At 38.9% G+C, this 25,405-nt stretch overlaps 1 protein-coding gene across 1 annotated transcript in view; it reads left to right on the top strand.

Annotated features, from left to right (window-relative positions):
- LOC110828107 (leucine rich repeat protein connectin) overlaps positions 1–25,405 on the top strand; it is a 288,857-nt gene that overhangs the window by 6,116 nt on the left and 257,336 nt on the right. The window contains exon 2 of the mRNA XM_022060466.2: positions 18,617–18,699. The gene's annotated coding sequence lies outside the window, so the exon portion shown is untranslated. The remainder of the gene's footprint in view (positions 1–18,616; positions 18,700–25,405) is intronic.

Consider the following 25,405-nt stretch of genomic DNA (forward strand, 5'->3'; position numbering starts at 1 on the left):
TTACAAGGCCAGCGTTCTAACCGCTAGACCACCGTGGCGGTTAATGGCGAGTATGAATATAAAATTTAAAATTCACCCAAAAATTTTCATACTTCATACAGATACTGAGCTGAAATTTTGAAAGCGGTTCATACCAGTTTAAATCTGCCGGTCAGCTTCTTTCATAAGAGGGTTTCCTTCTTGGCTGTATTCTTCTGTTAGTTGACAATTAATATATATATTTCATTTCCTGAACCTCAACTGCTGTCTCCTTGAATGTTACCAAGTATAGAGTGAACATAAACCTTAAATACCTGAAGCTGGGTGTAGTTCTTTTGGAAATGGATTATTCGAATCGTCTGTGAAAATTGAAGTGAAGTGCAGTACACTTTTCTTTTGTTTATGTGCACCGTCCATTTTGGATAATGTGGTTCTCGTGTTCCAGTGCGTAGCAAATTTATGTCGTGAAAGTTACGAGTTTTGCTCCAGATGGAGAATAAGAATAATTTATAGAAGAAGGACTTAAAAAAAAAGTACTGCCAAACTTTGTGTTTCACTACTTGATAAAACTTGTCCTAACGTTATATGATAACGAGGTCAGATTTTAACGATGATTTTCTTTGTAAGTTCAAACATAACGCAGGTACAAAATCTGCTTTCCACTTAAAAACTACGAAAACAGTAGAGTAATAATAATAATAATAATAATAATAATAATAATAATAATAATAACATCGACGACTATAATATTTCATTTTATTTAGATGCTGACAACAGCGAAAGCTAGTTATATGCAATCAGTGAAAAAGAGCGAAAGTATGGACGTACAGAGAGTGAAATCAATAACTACATATAACACAGAAGGAAGGCCCAGATGGACAAAATAAAACCTAAAAGAGTTTATAAAACATGTTTTATAGGCAACGTCAAGTAACGAGTTATTACAAGAATTAACATGTCATCGGGAGAGGTACATTGTCGAAAATGTCAATGTTCCTCCATGTTAACGTAGGAGCAGAAACATATTTAGCCGTGGGACTAACCTTTGTGTAGTGATGGTGCGCGCTCGATAAAGAGATGACTGTTAACCTTGCTGGTGTCAGCATACAAAGCTTACAGAACGGAAAAATTGCTTCTTTTGTTTTTTGAAAACACTGACTAGGAAGAACGAGGGCATCAGATGCCGCCCCTTGGAAAAGATGACGATAGAAATAACCCACAATGACGTATACTACTACTAATGTAAAGTAAAGTTTGTCCCGCTATGCGCCATGTAGGCGCTTGGGGTGAGAGGAGGTATAGCTCCTCTCTTCCTTGACCTCGGCACTAGATGGGGGTGAGTGGTCAGCATCACGCCCCGGCCGGCTTTACCCCCGGGAAAGGACCTCGGTACCCATTGTAGAGGAGGCTGGGTGGGCCCCAGAGCCGGTCTGGACGCAGAGGCTAGAGGAAAAATCCTCTGCCCCCGTCGGGGATCGAACCCCGGTCGTCCAGCCCGTAGCTGACTGAGCTATCCGGCTCATTATTATACTACTACTACTACTACTACTACTACTACTACTACTACTACTAATGAAATGCATAATACTTTTGGTCCTGAAACCTGTACGTGGAAAGTACAGTACATATTAAAGAAATACATCGTGATGTTGTGGACTGACCGGGTGTTATATGAGCAGATGAGCGACTGTTAGCTTCTCATTAAGGACCCCTGCTGTGTGGTTATACCTCAGTTTTGCTTCCGATACTTTACACACAGTCGAGTTGTAAATATATGTGGATAACTAAACATTGGTTACGGAATTCTTTTGTGATACTAGTGAAGCATTTCTATGACGAAACTGAAGTAAACAATGATAAATAATCCGGAATGGATAATTGACTTCAAGGATTTGTTGCCTTAACCACTGAACCTCGACGGTCAGTACTTGTTGGGGATTACATATCACTTACTGCAGATTTAGAGCGGGCAAAATTTTGTGTGGGTAGTCTAATAATGAGGGATTTATTGCCTTATTTTAGTTTTGTTGTAACGGAATAGTGGAATCATAAATCGCATATTAACGAGTCAATTGGCTCATTTATTATTCCCTGTTAGAACATCGTCTCTGTGCAGGATTGTACGTTTTTTTAACCAACAAACACTTGAAATCTTCCAGACAGTTTCGGCATTCTTTATTCAACAGTTTTTTACTAACTATAATTATTATGCCTGAATATTAATACGGGGCGGGGTCAAATGAAATAGCACGAGATGAGAGGAGCACGTAGCACACATTTGCGAGATAAATACGTGCAAATGTTAGCCTGAGGGATAGAATTATTGGCCCTTTTGCTGTTATATTCAAGGTATTATTGTCCCGACATTCGTCTAGAGAGGCCGAGAAAACCACGAAAACCCTAGCTGGTATCTCGTCCGATATTCGGATATCTTCCGAATACAAGTCTGGAGTTTTACCGCTGGAGACATCTGTTAGGAACTTAAAGATCGCTGTAATTCTGGGGTTCTCAACCCACGGCGCACAGTTATATTTTCGTGATTATATCATAAGGTAATATATAGAATATTATGGAAAGTATTCCGTGATTTTATACGAGTCTTGAAGTTGATCATGTGGAAATGTATTTAGATTGAAGATAGCACTAGTCGCTTAAACCTAATGAACGCAGCTGTCTTGAAAGAGACGCTCTGACGTCATCAGGGCACTCCGACTTAATGTATGCAGAGACTTGGTCGCCTTCGTAATACCAACTATTCTAATGTACCGTAATGCTGTTTCAATTTTCCTCGGAGCAAATGAACGCGACAGGCATTATTATGAAGTTCGCCTGTCAAAGGAACCAGGAAGATGGGCGCATCATCTGGGCTCCAGACGTGCCTTAGGCTACATTTGATTTGTGTACAGAAATACGTCTTGTCTTCCTTGTCCAACGATGGTGCTTGAAATTAGTATACGAGGTGAACGTAATGTAATTTTATACTCAGACATCATAACTTAGACGCAATGTTACACAAGTTTGAATTCAGGGAAGGACAACTGAATCTGGAAACTTGATGTAATTATGCAGGTCAATATTTTTTAGACTGTAATCCGCGGACCTCTGCCGGTCCGTTGCTTACTTTATGAATGCCCTCTAATTTCCTATCAAAGAACAAACATGACAGCAAAACCTCGGCGTTCAATACTGCAAATACGAAAGCCTGCCACTGGACGTTATTCTGAGCTTAGTACCATCTCACACCTTATCTCATTAACGTTTATCTAAATGCAATATTTCTCTCTTTTCGGCCTTTCAAGTACGTTTTCCGACGACATTTATGTAAGGATTTCTCAGTTCAGTTTTAGGCACATGGCCACCCCCATACAGGCTTCTCACATTTCTAACACAACTAAGTTATCTGCATAAATTAACAGAGTTATTTGTAAGATTTTAGGTTTGCACGGCGTTTAGTCTGAAGATGGCTGTCTTCTGTTAGCTTCTTAAAAAGAACGCCTTCCGTATTGATACATTTGATGTGAATACTGGAAGATTTTCGAACTTTGTTTGTGTTTGATTAAGTTTGTTTGCCAAATGTCTTATTGGTTCTATATTGCGTAATATGTACATCATTGACATCTGGATTCTCGGCTGTCTTTTGATTAGTTAATTTATTGCTAATTGATCAATTTGTTCGATCTCTTTCCATTTGTTATTTCTTTATTTCTAAGAGAGAAGACGATAGAGAAATAAGTATGTTGTTTTCGTACCTTAAATTACGATTCTTAGCTAAGTACCAGCATTCTGCATTTTCCTTTAACTCTTTAAACCCCAAATGTGTACCATCTACTGAAACAATCAGCAACTGAACTCTTCTCACAGAGTGCATTTGTGGGTTTAGTATGACAGAGTAAATAACAATTATTTCCTTAAACATCATCAATCAACTGATGATCTTCATGAAGGAGAGGGGTTGTGTTTACTGTGAGGTACGAAATTAATTTTTAAATATTTTTTGATGAGCTTCGGGTTTAAAAGGGTTAATTAATGTGCCCACAAGAGCGTGCAGTGATCCAGTGGTCTGATAAACATTTCTTTCGTCCCGCTAATGTCCTTCACGAAACCTTGAGAAATGAGTCATTACAACAAGAATGACGTAAGGTTCTGTGACTCCATAACTCATATAACGTAATAAACATAAAAGTTTACAGAGCCATTTGTTATGAGGGTGGGTGGTCTTGTTTTTAACTTGTTAATCAAAAACCCGAGTTAAACCTCCCTTCCTGCTCGTCCAACGTAATTCCGAATACAGAAATGTCCATAAAGTCATTGTCTGTTTTGTGTCATATCTGGACGGAAAAATAACTTCAAACTCTGTCAAAGGAGCGCGTGTCTCCGTTTTCGGAGAACAGATCATTACTGGCTCACATCACTACAATGCTCTTGGGTACCATTGTTGCTTTTCTTACACCTTTCGCGTGAATATACATTTTCTTTTGAGCCAGTTTTCGACGAAGCAACCTACTGACGTCACCGCACGTGTTGTGGCGTGAAGAACGCATTTGGAATTTCGGTGTACTCCAAAGAGTGTATTTTCCTATGTTGTTAAATATACCGTAGAACAGTGCCCGCCATAATGTTTTTATGATGAATTATCCGTGGTCACATAAGAGGTGCGATCAGAAAGTTTCCAGACTGTGTCAATAGAGGGCGAACCGGATGTAGTACGAGCTTCTGCCGCTAGGGGGTGCGGCCTACATTCATAGTGAATCAGTGTGCCAGCCGGCATCATCGAATTAGCATTTGTTTCTTAGTTACGGGCGTTTTGGTAGTGCATTACACCGACCCTCCTGCGATTTCGGAATGGCGTGTGCATCAAATTTTGCCAAAGACTTGCCAAAACGGCTACGGAAACCTATGAAATGCTAAAGCAAGCATTTGGGGGGTCCGCAATGGGTCGTGCACAAACTTTTGTGTGGCATTCACGTTTTAAAAATGGCCGAACCTCTGTCGATGATGACGAGCGTTCTGGACGACCATCTTCGAGCACAACGCCCGAAAATATTACGAAGATTCGGCAGGCCATTCACGAAGATCGACGTCGTACCATCAACGACTTGTGCGACATTGTTGGGATAGGCTATGGGACCTGTCAGCTGATTCTAAAGGAAGAACTCCACATGCGACGCATCGCAGCCAAGTTTGTGCCAAGGCTCCTGACTGAGGACCAGAAGCCGAATCGACTTCTCGTTTGTCAGGAGCTCAAAGATCTTGCAAGAACCGACCCCAACTTCCTTTCTAAGCTCCGTGTGACTTCTTCCTCTTCCCAAAGATGAAAATTCAGCTAAAGGGAAGGAGATTTGAGACGATAGAAGAGATTCAGGCAGAATCGCAGATGGTGCTTGACAGGCTGACAAAGAAAGATTTCCAGGGATGCTTCCAGGCTTGGCAGCGGCGCTGGGATCGTTGTGTTCACTCCCAGGGGAACTACTTCGAGGGTGATGGATGAATGTAATACCTGAGATAAGTGTACGGGTTTTTATACGCGCAGTCTGGAAACCTTTCGATCGCACCTCGTATCCTCAGTGAATCAAGAATAAGAATTTCTGGTAGTAGATACAATGCGCAGTGTGTAGACGGCTAGACGCCTACTGCATGTTTCACAATAAGCTCTTGTTGCAAGATCATATCGTCATGAAGTCTCAGAATGATGCATGACGTGTTATAGTGTGTGTTTATGCATTTAAACTCATTTGTTAATAGAACTCCCGAGACAATCATATATTCGAGACAAGCGACACACGTGGCTGGCATCAAACAAGTACAAACCTCTGGCTGCTGGTCACATGACTGGGAACATTACAGACGACATCCGTTTAAACCAAAAGCTTGAATGGTGTTCTGTGAAATTATTGAAACCACCAAGCTGGAGGATGGTAAAGCATCAGCCACAGTGAAAATGTAAAACGCTTACCTCCGCATGTCCTAATCGTTAACAGGCGCACACGAGTGTCAAATACGATAGTATCTTCGATTCCTTGCTCTACCTATGTTCTGGTTTAACAGATGAATCCGGAATTGTTGTTGGAATATCTGAAGGGAAGCTGACGATTTGGAACCCAAGCTCAAAGAGATGGAAAAATAAAATAGGATGTCGCCGAATAGGTTCTTGTGGACGTAATAATGAACCTCGAGGTTTCTTAAAAGCCGGCAAAATCTTTGAGTAGCTGAGCGACTATATTAGCTCTGATACATGGTGCGAATTAAATAAGTATATTATTGTCTGCATTGGTGGCAACCATAACAAAAGATTAAAAAAAAATATTTTTCTTCTTTTCTGCTGTTCAAGACTTCAGTTGAGAATTATTTATTATACAAGTCAAGCGTTTATAATATCGACTTAGGGTCGTGTTAATTAACGGTCTTTTGTTTTATGACTACATAAAATCGGGATCAAAAATCCCTTTCCACAAAATATGGCATGTAAGTAAACAACTCGTAATGTGTCAGCGTACTGCTTTGGTTTACAAAGGTAGAGCATTAAAATATATTTGTTTTATGGGCATGCATTATAAATTCATTATTATAATGGTATTTGTTTATTAATAGAGCGAATATTTTCACTGTGTAGTGTACCAGTTCCATACAGAGAATACAAATAAATATATGAATGGTATCCTGGAGAAAAATTATCACTTCTGTTAGTTCATATTTCTGGATAACCTGCGTTACCTACTTATTGAAATGAAAGTGCGAAATGTAGCAACTGGGCCTTCATTAACTGAAGACAGCCATCCAGTAAGAGTGATCATCGTGGTTAAGTTGCCAGCTATTAGCGAAAATTTAGTCTGAAGGTAACTCATTGAGTTGTCAAGAGTTGATTCAAGAAAATGTCGATTTCCAGACTAGATATCCTTATCAACATTTCCTTCTGAGTAAATTCATTCTACTCTAACACTTCTCGTAAGGATTTCATCCGTGTAGGGTAACTTGAAGAAGCTTGGTACTTCAATGAACTAATCGTTCCTTCATCTATCACTTGTCGAGTTTCATGCCTGAGGGATTATGCACGATAAATCAATTTCACCACTAGCATAATGCAGTCATCTACTCGAGATCAAACGTTTAAGATCGACAAAGTAATACGAGGCTGCAGATAGTTGTGTGATGAGGTGATACAATGTTTGTACTCTTTACCAAATACTGTAGTCATCACATTTGGAATTGTGAGATGGACGAGGCATGCAATACGAAAGGGAGAAATGATTACGAAGTTTTAGTCTGAAAATTTTAAGGAAAAACGCTGCTTGGAAAACCTTGGCTTAGGTGGGAGAAATAAACCGTAAGGAAGCAGGTTGGAAGGATGTGGACTGAATTTGTTTTGCCCAGTACAGGCCAGATCGGCGGGCAGATGTGAATACGTTAATGAATCATTAAAGACGAGAAGTTTCATGACTACGCTGAGCGACTGTTAGCTTCTCAAGGACTCTGTTCAGTGGATTTTGTTATCGTGGCTGCAACCTCATTATATTGTTCTAACTGGGTGACAGTAATTTTATGTTGGAGAAATTGTTTTGTTTACTCAGGTTTAGGAAGATGAATCACTTAATTTTTTAACATGTTACGATAGATGTCGATTAAGGAGGGTACCAGTCGATTTATTGTGTAAAATTCAGCCATTGGTAACTCAGAAACATAACCATGGCGACGCATAACAACAAACATTATAGCAGACTGTGTTCATTGATTTAAGTCGATTACTTTAACACCATCCCTTTCGAACGACTGATACAAAAAGAAAAAAAATCCCTCTTTTTAGTTTGTTTTACCAGTATGTGATAACGAACAGAAAAAAATATATATCTTTTTTACATTCTGTAGATCTGAACTCCCTTCATTGGACTACGGTAACACGTTCTACCGCCAGGACTGTGTTCTGTCTGCTTTCACGTTCTGTAGCACATATGTTACACTTTAGCTGGACAGCCAGTACGTGTATTCTGCAGTATCACTCAGGATTGTCCAGATGAATCCACAAAACGGGTTATTCAGGCCATCAAACGAGAGCGGATCGTATAAAATGCTAGGGGAAATATGGCAAAGAAACTAAACATTGCTCTGTTGTGAAATAAAAATCCCATTATGCGATATATATTCATGGCTCTATAGCGATTTTGTGCAGGATCTGCGTAGAAGCATCTCAGAATTTCTCATATAGTTCAACACTTCGCATAACAAGATATTCCCAAGGCAGGGAAAGATAGAAAACTTTCTTTATATTTATTCATTTACACTCGCAGTTCAGGATAAAGTACTTCGACAGCGAAAAATGTACCTCGGAAATTCTAATTCGAGGGAAATTTATCTTCGTGAGACTACTTTTTTGCCCGCGCTGCGTCTTAAGAGTTTTAATGATTTAATTTTATAATTCTTGGTCGACTAATTGATAAATGAGTTTGGTTACTAGTAGGAAAAACACGTGTTTAATTGGATCATTCGTTTATTCTTTATAGACATTTATATCTATCGATTTCCTGTTCGAGTGTGGCTTTTAATGTCTGAATTATAGTCGGAAATGTAGGGAGGGGATGGGATGGGATGGGATAAATTGTGCTTATCATCAGTTATGCTTCTTATCACGTGAAGACTTACACGCAACAAAAACAAATAATAGATTTTGCTGCCACCAAACAGTACATCTGTCTGTCAGAGAATCTTTGTTATGTTTAAAATACTCTTTATGAGTACTCTTGTACTGAAGATCAGATCTTTGTTATCAACCACTAGTTTATGTATATTTACTTTTATATTTCATCTACTGGACTTTCAGGGGTTTGTTTTTAGAGCTAATTCAGTTACACAGGGAATTTTTTTTGTCGCAGTTAAGGATAGTGATCAATAACGAAAAAAGCTTCAATCCGGATCCATGACACAGAAGCCAACATTTTGAATATAAACTTAATAAAATGTTTTAAATAAGGTATATTATTCGAAAATTTATATTTCGTGATAGCAATTTTAGAAACATGTAATGTCTTAAAATGATAGATGGTGTTTATGAGGAACGAAAGTAAATATTAAGTAATATTATAATTAATATTCAGATGAGTCACGCTTTTTCAACAGGCCTACCACAAAATTCTGCACAGCCCAATGGATTTAATCCTTTTGGGGAAGAGTAAGTTGTGTTTATGCGCAGCCGATGTGACGTGAAGCATAATTTTCTTGTACGGTGTGCATGGATTAACGCTACTAGAACAAATAAACCGACTTTTACATTTTAAAGCCCAGGTTCGTCTAAATAATATTTAAAAGTTCTTTACGTGCAGCAAAGAAAACACAACATTTCACCATTACAAAGATAAATTGGCTAACGTTGTTTAAGGAAGTCATCTTTATTTATAAGATGGCTGTCTTTTTAGATGTTGTGCGGTGTAGTCTGGTAGACGTTTACCGACGTATTGTGACTGCTTATCGAATGCACGGTCGTTTAAACTTGTGGCACTTACTGGTTGAAACTGTTTAAAAAACTTATTTGGGCTGTAAGTTTGTATTCAGAGGAAACATTGAACCCACTCGAAATCCTCAACATGTAGGGTAATCTAAAACGCTAGAAGCAGTAGTAGAATCGATTCTTATCCGTAGCTCACGTTTTGGTCGTAAATGAGTGAACTGCTCCGCTCTCGTTGCAGGCAACACGTATCATGTTTAAACAGTTTAGGGGAATAATTGTTAAACTGCGTGGAGCAGACCTGTAATTGAGAAGTCTGAATTGGTTATGTCTCTCGTTGGATTCGTACCAGTTTACATAGCAGATGCAAATTCTATTTTTGTAAGTTAGGCAATAACTTGGTATGAGAAAACGCATTCTGCAGGGAAGTGAAGTTCTGGAAATGTTTGGTTATTGGCTGAGGCGAGAGTCTGGGGTGGATAGGCTTTTCGGTAAAAATGGTCTGAACGAGTGATTGATGCAACCGAGAACACACACACGCACGCACGCACGCACACACAAAACATGGGATAAGCATGATAAAGTTTATTTAATGTGACTCAATTTGGTGTTTTACAGATATTAATGGCTGAAGTAGAGAGACACAATTAACGTGTAGATTACACTTAACTAACGATAACACCAAGGTAATTTTTATGAACGGGATTCAGGTTTTACAACTACGTTTAGCAGAGTTCTTCCTGAGAAGCTAATACTTTCTCACCGCCTTTTGTAAAACTCAGGTGTTCATTACCGTGATAACAATAGACCTGGACTAGATATATCCTGAACCGTATGAATTCAGTCCAAATTCATAACATTCGTTCAAAATTTTTAATATTATCTTCCCATTTACGCTAACATTCTTTACTCCTGCGCTTGCGACATTTTCTGTCGATTTGATCAGAACTGGTAATTATGTCCAAATAAAGATATTCATACTGTCAACCCTTTTTATGCCAAGAACGAAATATCTCGTATATATACTCTCCGAATTCCTTCTCTGAATATACAATTCAGAATTTCTGTGAAAAACGTACACCGGTATTTGAATATTTAGATACCGCAAAACCTTTGTGCTTTGAGTTGGTTCACACCGAGGGGAGAATAAACGTTAATGGTATCTGAGAACAGAGTGATGAGTATAATATTTGGATCTGAGAGAGGAAATATCAAACAAGGAACTCCATAATTTGTACTCCATATCAAAAATTATTAGAGTAATCAATTCAAGGCAGATGAATTTTGCAAGCTATTCAGGGCGCATAGGATAGAAGAGAAATTTACCGCTGCCGGCTGTCTACCTCGGAATATTAACCTATATCTTTTAAATTCATTTTAATACTGGCCTTCCATCTACGATAAGGTCTTCCAAGTGGTTTATTCCTTTAAATTTTTTTTCCAGCTGAATTTTTGTGTGCATTTCTTATCTCTCCATGCGTACTGCATGGCTGGTCCAGCTAACCGCTCCTGAACTGATCATTGTAATAATGTTGGCATGATGCACAAATTAATGAGTTTCTCATTTGTAGTTTTCTACGCTTTCCATTAACAGATATTGGTAAAAATGCTGTGTATAATATTTGTATTTAATTTAAAAATTTGGTGCATGTTTATAGACCACCATATTTTTTTTCTTCAAGACTAAATGTTATTACAGATGTGTATGGCAATGGAAGGCTAGTCTGTTGCAAACCCTGTAGGGCACCGCGTTGTATAACGTGCAGTATCTCCTTGTGTGGGGCGTGGACGTATCCTTGTACAACCGAACTGATCGAAGATGTCTAGGACAAAGCCGGTTCGGCTCACAGACGTGCCACTGCTAGTGATGCTGTGCTGTTTTTCGGAGGCTACAAACTTACCTCTCGGTAAGTGTGTGGCCAGTTTGCTAATGACAGCTTGCGGTAGAAGCTGAGCGTGAGAGATTAACACAGCGATCGTAGCGATTTTGGTGGGAGGAAGTAAGGTGTCGCGAAACGGAAGATGAAAATCGAGCACAACTGCATATGACGCCCTCTTTGATCATGGTAATCTAACCTTCTGGTAGCAGAACCCGCAGGTCCAACACCGACAACACGAAAGCCCGGCACCGGCCACGATCCTGAGCCAACTCCATCCATTTACCATCCCCACAGCCCGCTTCCCTAAGATCCTTCATGATATTATCCTCCCGTCTCCTTCTTGGTCTGACCAGTGGTCTTTTTATAGAAGGATTCCCAACCAACATTTTGTATGCGCCCTTTCTCTCCAAGCGTGCTACATCCCTAGCCCATCGGAGCCTCTTATATTTCAATATCCTCACTATGCTAGGTGACTCGTACAATTCACGCAGCTCCTCGTTATACAGTGTTCTAAATTTCCACTTATTTCATCTCTCCTAGGTCCAAATATCCTCTTGAGAACCCTGTTTTCAAACACTTCAAGGCAAGAGACCATGTTTTACAACCATACAATACAACAGGCAATATTATTGTTTTATAAATTCTGATCTTCAGTGTTTTGTATAGAAAACGAGATGATAACCCTTCTTGAATTGAATAAAAACAAGCGATTCCCGAATGTATTCTACTCTTAATTTCATCATGGACCTCATTTCTGTCATTTATTGTTATTCATAGTTAGTTAAATTTTGAAACATTTTCAAATGATGTGTTGCTTACAGTAATGACAAATCCATCTCATTCTTTTACAAAATGTATTTTATATTTCGTTTCTCACTAGAAGTTTGTCACAATGAGTCAGATGACTTGCTGATGTTCGTATTTCTGTAAAGTGAATATGCATCTTTCTTGCTACATTTCCCAAAATGGGTCTCCCTTGTGTTGTTAAACACACTAGCAGTGTTCAGATTTATCGACTTTTCCTGCACGCAAACTTCGACGTCTGTTGACATTTTTATAGCGCCGCAAGCAAAAGAGCCTACTTCACGTACGTGAGCATTGCACGTGTACATTTCATCTCTGAAGCGAGAAATAGTGGAAAAACAGTAAAAACCAGCTTATACCACCGTACACACACATGTGCTCGCTATCACATTTTACATTGATTCCAGACGATGTGCGAAAAATGTTTTGAAGTAAAGTAAAATTTTTGAAAACTTTTCTTTATTCCTACATACCTTTGGGAAAGCAAACTTACTGAAAAATTGCCGACATTCTTCTTTAAGAATAAAAATGAGACAAAAGGGCAGAAATATTTCCAACTGCTCTCACATTTTTACCTATACAGGGCTGCCATAAAATAACGCAGTATTTTGAAATTTAACCGTTTGTTAAATAATTAAATTGGACAATACGAACTTCGGCTTTGTGTAGGCTACGCGTTTATGTTGTTTTGTTTTATTCTGCCTGTGGGCTTTTTATTTACGTTTGTAGCTCATGTGTGCACCAACGTATTTAGGATAACTGTAGATTCCGACGTTGCTACCATGAACCAAAAGTCCATATTTCATGCTATATAAATGAGAACAATTGTAAAATTTTGGGTTGTAATTTCCCCATTGAATATTAGGACATAAAACGTGTGGTCTGCACTCACAGACACAGAAATTATGGAACCGTTATTCTTCCATGACGAAATAAATAAATAATAATGCTTCGTTGGACTTGCTAAAAATGACGCTCTAACAGAACTTGAGGAACGTACAAAAAACATCTGACAGTAAGATGGCGCTCCCAACGTTTCGGCAGGATGCCCAGGTGACAAATAAACGACTTCTTGCCTTTCCCGTTCACCTGATCTCAGTCCGTAAGTTCTAATTTGTGGCGAGGTCATATGAAGGACAAAGTGTACTCGATGGTGACGTCGCTGAACACTTTAGAATATCGAAAGGTACAGCTAAAATTAATGAGCCGGGATAGCTCAGTCAGTATAGTGACTGGACGACCGGGGTTCGATCCCCGACGGGGGCAGAGGATTTTTCCTCTAGCCTCTGTGTCCAGACCGGCTCTGGGGCCCACCCAGCCTCCTCTACAATGGGTACCGGGGTCCTTTCCCGGGGGTAAAGCCGGCCGGGGCGTGATGCTGACCACTCACCCCCATCTAGTGCCGAGGTCAAGGAAGAGAGGAGCTATACCTCCATTCACCCCAAACGCCTACATGGCGTGTAGTGGGATAAACTTTACTTTTTACAGGTAAAATTACCCATGATACATTGGAGTACGCATGACCTGAAATGCAAGTTGGATGTATGCGTAGCTGCAAACGGATATAATACATTGTATTTTTATTTTGTTTAGATCACGTTATGATTTGTTTTTATGTCTTGTCGCATCCAGTAAATGTCTGAATCTGAAATGCTGGCATTCTTTATGGAAACCCTGTACAACGTGCGATGTATTTCTGTGTAGAATTCAAGTATTTTGACTACTCCAGTTTTTCTTTTACGTCGCTACCTTCTTCGCCCATGACTTGTTCCTGTAAACATTTCTTCGTTGCTTCGGAACTTCCACTAACATTTCTGGAACTCTTGGGAGGGGGGAAAAGTTTTGTTTGTTCTTCTTCTGATGCTCATTTTCGGATAACTTTGAGAGCTGCTCTCTAAGGAATGAAAGGGCGAACGAAGGTTGAATATGGGTATTTATACGTTTCAGAATCCATGGATATTCTTTTGGTCAGAAAAACCGTGATGTAGGTCTATTCACATACAGGCCTGAATTTACATAACAAACAGACGTGGAGACAGACAACTGTCTGTGGAATAACCTGCCATTATGCATGAGTGCCGTGGACATGTCTTTCGATGTCATGTGATATGAAGACACAGTCTCTCGTGTCTTGAATTGATTGGACTAAAATGTTGGAAGTTTATGATTGACCTAACTAGAGTCTCTTTAAATTCTTAAATGGTCTAGATATTTCAAAATAAATTGAATTGTATGTGCGTAGATGGAGGACAATATTAAAATCGATCTTAAATTGGGTGGAAGGGATTGGACTGAATTTGTCTGCAATAGGATAGGGACTTCTGACGGGCTCTTGTGAACACGGTAATGAATTTTGTGGTTTTGTAATAGGCGAGGAGTTTATTGACTGACTGAGCTACTCTTAGCTTCTCAGTTCTTCACAGTGCTTCACAGTTAGTTGAAATATAATATATAACTTTTGCTCGGTCTTTTCTCTCCTTAAATTTACAGAAACGCCGGGCTCCTACTGAAGCTGCAGAGATTTAATAACGCGTTTCAGCTATTCGTATTTGTAAAGCCTGACGTTTTTGAAATATTTCTCATGGCACAAGTGAAATTTGCGATCGGCCAGATGTGCTGACCTAGGTAAAACAGAGGGTGATTTCAAATATCCAGCGATTATCGACAGCTGTCCTACAAGCTGCCTTTTTAGTCCGGGTCCAGATATCATGACACGTCACATTCCCTGTGGGAACTTGAAAGAGGAATGACTGTTTTGCAGTAATTCACATACGAACAGAAACCTGAACAAACGAACTTTGCAGAAAAATTTACCCTCGTGTTCTGTGCAATAGTCCTTGCACACTTCGCTAATTCTGAGTAAAGTGCATCATTTCATTCCATAACATAAATTGTTTTTATCTTTTATGTTTTGAGGATTTCCAAAAACTGCGTTTGTCATGGTACATCGCATGTAGCATTAGATGTATTTACTTAATATCGTTCTGTTTATGTTTTACTGCAATACCTAGAAACCCAACAGAGATTATTCTGAAGATGGCTGTTTTCTAGGTTGTTGTGCCATTTGTGATCCGACGTTTTAGAGGCGCTTACTGCCTCCATCATCAGGGCAATAATTCTAACTCTGTATCATTTCAAGACTTATTTAAGTTTTTGTATATTTGTTTATGGCTTATTTAATGGTGCCGCCATTAGATCACACCAAACAGCTTCGAAAAAGATTAATTAGAAGGATACGAAAGGAAACGGTAGTAATGTAATTTTAGGTACTATCCCAGAGTTTGTCTGAAGGGACTGAGGAAAACCACTATATAAGTAAGTGTAGGTTGACTCTGTGTCGAAGATTGAACTCGGGACCTTCCGAATAGGGCCTGTTTATATATTTTAATAAAATAATATGTTACAAACTGTTTCAGTGAATTCAATACGTTTCGTAGTAGTTTGTAAGCGTCATTTATTTCATAGTAAAGAACTTTTTATTTTATTAAAATGTTCTGCAGCATCGGCTTAAACTTTTATTTTATTCGCGTAGCTTTCCTTGAAGCATATTCTACGATAATTGTATGAGGAAGATGTTCTTTTATGCATCATTTAAGTTGTGTTTGAACCAAGTCGAATAATTATGCGACGAGAAACGGAGCTATTCATCCAACGGAACACATCTCTTTGCGACCTCATGCCGTTTATTAGCCGCAGACTTCATTGCTGGCGTTGGGATAGACGGTCATTGGCCTTTGTCGGAATTTGTTTTAAATTGTTTGTCGTGAAATCCTGATATCCTTTGCATCTGGCCCGATCCTTTACAGCAGAAATAAACCTGCAAATGCACGGAGAAGGGATGTAATAATTACATACATTTCCATATGTATGAGGACTCGTGTTATGGAAATGTTGTCCGATATTCTGTTGCTTTGACACAGGTTTTGTAAAGACGCTAATCTCTTAGTAATGGCGAAGAAAGTAAAAATCACGCTTTCGCATACAGTAATTTTAATATAAGTATTGGTATATGTATAAAGCACTATATCAGAGTTTCTCAGAACTGTTATTCGCCAACTTAATTAACTAGGACTTTTTTTCCAAAGAAGGGAAAGGCACTGTAACTCATGTAAAACTCGAGTTCTCATGTCTTTGAATTTGAAAATGGGTGCCTTCTGTGGTGTGATAGAAGTTGACTAGTGTTTCGGAGGTGCTTACTGCCGCCATCATCAAGACAATGGTTACCAGATGGTCAGATTTCAACGTTAGGCACACATAATCAAACGTTTATTTTTCTGAAGCAAGTCGAAATTTAACATTAATACGTTGTTGGATTTTACAAATTAATATTGTTGGTTTCTTGACAGTGGCGGAGAAGCAAGCTTTATTTGTGAAAATTTGCAAACGCATAGCAACGTTGTCAAGCTTATACAGAATAACCGAGCTTTGTTCACCGCACTGAAACCCAGCTGGTAGGCTGTGGTGATTGTTCGGAATGGGACCCCGTCCGTCTTTTCGGTCACACGTATCGGCTTCTAGTAAAGACGCATGGAATCGTGAATGTGAACTTCATTAAGCCAGACTCTTTGAGCGAAATGTTCTGCAACTCTGGTGATATGATGAAATGCAGATGAAAGCAAACTGTAGGCTGGAACAGAGCTGCGGTTGTGCAGGTATGTGCTTGTGTTGAATTAAAGCCAAGATTGATGCCACCACTAAACGTTGTGGCGATGAGGCAGAGAACAGACGGGCGACGTGTCGTAAAGCGAAGAGAGGGCTGATGCTGAATGCGGGAAGGTGGTAACGAATCCCTGAGCCGAGAGTGAAACTTACGGTATTAATGTATGGAATTTCGTAAATCTAGCGTGTGGTTTATTCAGCTTGAAGAAGAGATTGAAAGTCTCATTGGTTATTTTTAGCAGCTACTCAAGTGTGCAGTAAAATTTTCACGTCGGTTTCCCACATTGAGCTGTGATGTACTTAACGTTTAAAGTAAAGTAAAATTTGTCCCACTATACGCCATGTAGGCGTTTGGGGTGAGAGGAGGTATAGCTCCTATCTTCCCTGACCTTGGCACTAGATGGGGGTGAGTGGTCAGCATCACGCCCCGGCCGGCTTTACCCCCGGGAAAGGACCCCGGTACCCATTGTAGAGGAAGCTGGGTGGGCCCCAGAGCCGGTCTGGACGCAGAGGCTAGAGGAGAAATCCTGTGCCCCCGTCGGGGATCGAATCCCGGTCATCCAGTCACTATACTGACTGAGCTATCCCGGTACTTAACGTTTACTGTATAATAAGACAGTGGAAGTAATCCGAAGTATTTCTGACGACAGATTTAAATAGCTCCACTTTTAACCCTTAAGGGAAAGAAAAAATGAAGAGAAAGTGAGTGAAGGGAGTACCGATAGGCACTACTACGTATTTTAACGAGGAGGGAGGCATAAATTTTGATTTGTGGCTACGAAGTTTCCCAGGCAGTGCCCGCTCGTCTTTCTGGTAGAGATGTGTTTAATAAACGTAAGGCATTTGAAAGTAAAAAAGGTGGGATGTAAAGTGAAAAAAATATAGAAATTGAGAGGGGTCTTAACTGCATTTGTTTACAATTTTGCATTTTTATATTAGCTTTGAAAGGGCAGTGTTTGATAAAAGTTTCATGTTGATATTGGGGGGGGGGGGGGGCTACTTAGGGCGAAATGTTGATATTAGCACTGGGAGGACTGCATGAGAGGCATGCAGTGCAACGTCGAAGCCAAAGCTTTAAGTAATATTTAGATATTAAGTTTCTATCTCGAAGAAAATGTAACATGTCCGCATTACAATTATGAATTGGTTAACGCTGTTTATTCTGAGAATAATATGAAACACTGCGGGAAAAATACACAGTTGTTTAATACTGGCGCAGGTTGTGTGTGTATTTACAGCTGAATTTTAAAGGGCTCACGTATTAATTTCAAAGCTTTTTGTGTAGAAAATGAGTAAAATAGCCATTAATGTGAAAATTGTGTTTTGCGTACACAGAAAATAAGCGTAAAGGCCAGTAGTTTGCCAAATAAATTATTTATGAAATATGTTATCTGTTCTACTGCGTGTTTAAATGATGTTACCCTAAGAGCAATGCCCATTGGATGCTACATACTTGGCAAAATGGAACAAAACTGAAGAAAATTTGTACTTTCTAACCCACGCTGTTAGTAGCTCATTAACTTATACGGTCACCAAATTGCGGGATGATGTGAAAAGGACAGACTGCAGCCTGATTTAATATATTATCACGACATTTATATGGAGGGTCTGAGGTAAACCACGAAACCCAGTGACAGGATAGGCGGTCTGTGGGCCGAGATTTGAACCCAGAAAATCTACAATATAAAGCAGGAGTGCTAACCACGACTACAGTTTTATACTTATTTTTAACCTTGTCCATGCGTGCTGCTCGCCCATCCCACCCTCATTAACTGTGTTGTCCTAATTTGTTGAAGAGCATAACAACATATAAAGGACCTCATTTTGCGATGTACTTCACTCACACCCATCTCGTTTGTTCTAGGTCCAGATATTGTCATTTTGCTGTTCTGAGAACCATCAATCAATCCGTGCTGAGGAGGCCAGTTTCATGCCTACACAAAACAGGTAAAACTATATTTTAGCTTACTTTAATCTTTACGTTTTCTTGGTAGGATTCCGAAAACAGATGATTCTTATGTCACCTGTTCTACGAACCTGAGCTGATCTTTACACACCGTGACGTAAGGAGATATTCTAGAGAGCCAATAAAATCCATTTCTTTGGACAAATAGGTCGTGACTCCAACGCAGCGTAGCCTCCTGCGAACCTGACTGTGCAGGGAAATGAGAAAAAAAGAGAGACGAAGTCTCTAGCGTTTTCCGAAGAAGGTCTGTGAATCTCCGTAAGAGAATTCGCTGGGGTTCAGTGGCTTACCCTAAGAATTTTAACCCTGTTGTACACCTCTCCATTAATTTCTGCATAGAAACGCTATTACTTAACAGGATGATTATAAAGCTACTGATACTCAAAATCGATCTTAAAGAAACAAAATGGGAATGTGTGGACTGAATTCATCTTGCTCAGGATAGAATCCAGTGACGGGCTCCCCCACATTTTGAATTTCAGTTTCAGTTTGTACTGCTTCTGTGTTGCCAATACGTGTCGTAGGTTTATTCAAGTTGGAGATACGCACGTCTAAAAGTTTTCCTAAATAGCATCTGCTGGATCGTGCAGAAAATTTATTCCGTTGACATTCAAAGCACGTAATGTCCCTGTCAGCTGCTTAGCATTTGAAATAATAATACATTGCCATTAATTGTTGAACAAAGGTACAATAATGAACACAATATTTTATACAGAAATAAGGATTGAGGTTAAATATCAGTGCATCACAAATTACTACCAGAGCCCATTTAGTGAAATATGCGACTTTTACATTTGTAATTCTGTTGAATTTAATCTTTTGCTAACAACGGCTCCCACATACGAGTTTATTCTACCATCACATATCACTGTTTATGTCATAACATTGAGAGAAAACGTTGTCAACACCACCAAAAGCTGAAATGAAGGAAGTACCCGGATGATCATTTCTATTATGCATTACTACTCCCGGGCTCCAGTGATATTTTATTCAGTTCCTTCATCTGGCAGTAATCTGCTGTGTTCCTACGTTATTACGCCACTTGGCTGTGGAAAAGAAGCAGTCGAGATGCAGAATATGTTGACGGTGTGTGCCTCTTCTCTGCCGATGCCCCGTTAAAATATGTTTTGTTTTCGTTTCACATTTTCAGCGTCGATTGCATTGCAGTTTTAATCATTTAACTTTAAAGAAAGATTTCCAGGGATGCTTCCAGGCTTGGCAGCGGCGCTGGGATCGTTGTGTTCACTCCCAGGGGAACTACTTGGAGGGTGATGGATGAATTTAATACCTGAGATAAGTGTACGGGTTTTTATACGCGCAGTCTGGAAACCTTCCGATCGCACCTCGTATATTTCTAGCCTCATTCAGATTGTGATGGTCGTTTTTAAGATATCGTTTAATTGACAACAATATTCTGAGCTTTCTATTCAGATGTGGTGTTGCTAATTTTCTTTGCCATCGTCTACAGCAGCGGTCTCAATAGTTCTTTATTTAATGGACACTCTGTGACGAAATGTGTAGTAAGCCCGACTGCTTTCATTGTAAACACCGAATACCAGATTTAATAGATATATGATCAGTACTTTTGTAGTTGAAACGTGAGGACAGATGGACCGACACCACCGTTTATAAGGAATTTACTTCGTCTAGTACTACGAAATATTGGACTCCATTTTCCACACAGCAGTTGATAAATAGATAGCGTATTTTGAAATTTAAGACACCTGTATATCTTAAGTAATATTTATGTTGCGATGAGTCGCGGACTAAACGTTTTGAAATTATATTTTTAAGCTTTCTTTACGTCTTGTTTTCTGGCTACATTCTTTTTTTAATTTATCGTAAGAATGCATACAATTTTTAGTAGCAGCAGCTGTAATTACGCACGTGACGTAATTGCGTTGGTAAAAGAAATGGCAGTCTCTCAACTACAGTGATTGTTTTTACATAGTAAGAAAAACGTTGTTTAAGAGCCTTTTGTTTAATAGTGAAAGAAGAAGTTTCCTGTGGAATGTTTAACTTCTGAATTTGAGCAGATTTAGTTAACATGATTACAGCCGCCAAATGTGATTAAAAAGTTCTTACCTAGTTCTGCTTTACGGCGCCATAAACTTTGACTGGTGTTTTGATTGTGTTCGGTCGGTGCATTAAACTGAACCTGAAGTGGGTTACACTCGACTTTGCCATGCCTAGCTGCTGGTTTTGTGAATGAAAATAGTTCCTGCATGTAGTACGGACCGAGATTCGTGAATGTCTATCAAAATATTTATTTTTGTATATTTTGTTTAGGATTTCTGTTTAATAATATTTTCTCTAACTTATGTGTGACGAGTTGAACATTAAAGAAGCCTCTAATTCAGTTAAGTTATTAATTATTAGCGTACTACATCAACAACCAGATGGCTAATTATAGGTGTAGAACAAGATAATAAATGTAAAAAATATCCAATTATAAAGAAATTACGTCTGTAACAAAAGTTAATACAAAAAGGCAATAAGCGAGCAGCAAGGCAAAAATTATTTCGATATATATTGTAGTGAACAAAAACAGTAATAATAACAATAATAACAACAAAATCGTCGGCCTTGCGATATACATGTCCTTCGCCTGAATAGTCCTACTTAATGTCTGCAAATATTAACTGGTTCAGAGTTAATTCTGAATCGTAAGAGGCCAAATAGCCTAATACCCGTTAACGAAGTGCTATTTGCAACTTTCAAGCCATGTAAAATGAGTTAGTTAAAAATCTTAGAAAAGAATGTATAAAATTCTTCTGAATCACACAGAAAATGACTTTTTTTCAACAGTCACCAATGTAACTTAAATTAACAACTATTATATAATAAATACGTTTTTAACATAAGTATTTATATATTATATCAGGCGTAGACGATTTTCTACTAGATACAATGCAAAACTACTTCTGTTTTGTAACGAGTTAAGTGTCTAGCCAGAGATAAAACCCTTAAGTGCTAGAGAAAATTATTAGCTACTAGATATTTTGCATTTCCGCTATTAAAAAGGAAGATTACTTTAAATTAGTTATTGCGATATTTCAATTATGGTATTATTGTCATTTTTTTCAGCTCAATGACCGTTGTAAAAATTGGAGATAAAAGTCGTCTCCAGTGCTTATCCAACATCGGGCCATAAAGGTTTAGCACTAATAATTATTGATCCAAAACTGTGTGATAATTATAAGAAAGAGAAACTGTCGAATAGGCCTATATGTTTCTAAAATTATTTTAATGCTTATATTGCCCCGTTCTGTACCACACAAGCCCAGCAAAACCACTTCTTTCAACAAGTAGTATTAATCAAAAGTAATAAATCACGGAACTATGGATTCATTGCCAGTGAAAGTCCAGTGTAGCGTACTTCTGTATTGTTTTCATTTATTAATCCCGCGGTTTGAATTATTAAATCACAAATTTTAGGCACATAAATCGATAACAGTGTGACAGGAAGATGTTTATTATATGATCTGAAACTGTCGCGATCACTAACATTAATAAAATCTTATGGAGATACCGGCCTTATCAGTTCGTTAAAAATCGACGTTTCAGGGACCCGCTCCGTCCTGATTTGCAAATCAGGGTTTGATCCTTACGATGAGGACGGAGCACAAAACATTGTTTTAATTTTTGTTTTGTGTGGATGAGAAATTTTCAGCGTCCACGACTTGAGGCTGCAGGAAAGTGTCTTCCATTATGGAGGTAGTCGCAAACATACTGAATAATGCAGCCACGGACAGCCGACAAAGAGTGACCCCAGTTGGGTATTGGGCGGTGGCTAACATTCTCTTACCGTAGGAGACTCTAATGTTACGAATCATTGCACACGGCTTAGGAAGAGTGACGAACTGGTAGGAATACGGTAACGATCTGTCGGGTTCCATAAAAGATGCGCAATTTCTTGATTAGCTAAGTGACTATCAGCTTCTGAAGAAGATATCTGAGTCATGTAACGTATATGGAAGGTGAGAAAATTATGCAAGATTTTGTGCGATTACCTAAATGGATGACGAAGGTATGAACTCGATTTTCGAACATTTGGAGAGATGCATGTGTATCTCGGAGACAGAAATTAAACCGGATATTAAAAGATTACTCAAGCAAACTTCGCGTCAGATATCTCACCAGTGACTCGTTTTCTTAAAGAAAGTTATTAGGTGATATATGAACCTAAACTGTTTCTTTCGTATGTTAATTTAAAATGCAGAAGTTGTAAAAAGACGTGACATTTCGGAAGTTGGATCATCTTCTGTCTTCACAACAACCATACAGTTTATTCAGTTGGGTCCATTGGAAAAAAGCTAATCTCAATCTCCGGAGCCAATGGACCGAGTTAATTAGGTTGCATGGTTCTTCCTGATGACGAAATAAGGGCCAGCTTCTGAAACGTCGTGTATTTCATAAAGAAATTTAAAACTTAAGTCAACAGACGAAGGATAATGTTCAAGAATACACCGCATTAATGTAATGACACACCATGGCCAAATACGTTTAGACAGAGGTGTGAATAAACCTGTCTATAAGAGTAATAATTAATTAATAACTGACATGAAATATAGTTAAATTACCGTCATTTATAACCTTGCATTATTTTTTGTGTCAAAACTTGTGAATGTTTTTTACATTGTAGGCCTACTTTTTGTTTTGGAAGACTGAAGAGGGTTTATTTCCTAAATCTTTATAAAAAAAGAACTAAGACAGTTTTTTAGTATTGCAAAAAGTGATATGAAGTGTTTTGGTAAAAGTAAAATTCCTGTACATAATTAAGCACCACGGCGTGGAGGCGTATGGAGGGGGGCTGACATGTAGCTAAACATCGTTACCAGGTGGAGGATTAATTGTCTTTGCGTCTAAGACTGGGTCTCAGTGTTGTAGGCGAAAGAATTTTCTCTATCGGGAGCCTAAATGTGTTCCTCCATTACGTAGCCAGTTGATGTACCGGCTGCATTGTCGCTGCGTACATAAAGAGGAGAATCGCCAGATCGCGAGTCGGTAAGCGAATATGAATTTGGCTTCCGGCTTGGGAAAGGTATAACAGCTCTAACGTTTGATGTCTCGCTTAAATTATATGTAGCAATTATGGTGAATTGTAGCCGAGAGCTAAGCACGGTGACCGGGTACTGCATCTGATCGCCCTTCCATGTCTTTGTGCTGAGATATGGCGAAGGGAAGTCTAACGGAGTTAACGCGAGGTTAAAGTGTTCCGATGTAATTACTATTTTTATAACCTCATGTCTGGTGGACTGCAATTGTTCGATCCCGTTTACACATTTGGATCTGGCAACGGTTAATGTCGCTGTGACGTACTCAACGGCTTGGCTGCAATGCGGGTGACACATACTCTAAATTCAGAGGATGTAAGGATCTTATGTCTTTCCCTGTTGCTTTGTATCGCTTGAAACTCAACAGTCGAGCTTTAAGCATCCCATAGGGAGGACAGTAGAGAAAACGAAGTGCAGACACAATTGTTCTGGGACACCAAAATTGGTTCAGATGTAACAGTTGTGTTTTGAATTCGGTATTACGCTATTGTTCTAGTGCCCATATTAAGAATTAACCGAGTTTTACTTGGTATTTTTCCTACGCGTTCATGGTGTGGCAGTTACGTATTAGGACAGCTCTTAACGTTTCCTCATGTTTGTGGCTTTGGGGGTTCAGTAAGCCTTTTCGAATATCAAATGCGCATGCATATCACGAAAACAGATGAGCTACGCACTGCTTTCTTCTAGCATATACATAAGTTTTTTTGTAACATAGTCGAAGGAAAACCGTGTCTATGAAAGGATTTTATTTCAATCCGAAGTTCTGATAATGAAATTCAGAGACATTATAACCCTGTAATATTAGTCAAATATTCAACACGACATTTCAGTATACACAGCAAAATGGAATGGCTTGAAAGTAGTTCGACTTTTTCGATCTGAATTGTCGATCTATCCAGTATCTGTCCATATAAATAACTGGCCAATATGTAACCCACACTATAGTAGATATATTGTAGTTGATTGATCGTAGTTAAATAGGTTTAACTTGAGATTTGGTAGGTCCGCCGTAATTTATAATATTTATGAACAGACAGATTTGTAGATGGATGTCTTCTGGGGTTTAGCGCCGTGTACTCTGTTAGGAGCTTAACAACGTTAAGAGGTCCTTGCTGCTATCCATCAACAGGGCAACATCCCAGAAGACAGTAGTCTTCAACACTTGAATTATTTTTCAAATAGTAATGTTTTGACTCCTTGTGTCAAAATGAAATTTGTGTTATTTGTCCTTTTCCCTATCGCCATAAATGTAAAGAAATTCTCGCCAGCTTCGGTCCCAGAAATAGTACAGGTCTGATTATTTTCTACGAATAAACATAAAAATAATATACTGAACGGAGCAGGGCTTTCTTGAGCAGCTGATTGTCGCTCAGCAAATTAAGAAATTCTCCGTATTTTTTGGAACCCAAAGGTTCATAACCGTGTTCACAAGTGCCGGCCCTAGAACCTATCCTGAGTCAGCTGGATCCACTCCGCATCCCTATACCCAACTTTTTTAAAGATCTACTTTAGTAATATTTTCCCATTTACGACTAATACACAAACTGGTCTCTTACCTTAGGTTTTCCGTCTCGAAATTTGTATGCATTTCTTGTAGCCCCTATCCGTGATACATGCCCCGTCTATGTTA

Source organism: Zootermopsis nevadensis, unplaced genomic scaffold (genome assembly GCF_977971745.1).
Source record: "Zootermopsis nevadensis isolate Lab colony 2312 unplaced genomic scaffold, Znev_1.0 Znev_ptg000011l, whole genome shotgun sequence".
NCBI lineage: Eukaryota > Metazoa > Arthropoda > Insecta > Blattodea > Termopsidae > Zootermopsis > Zootermopsis nevadensis.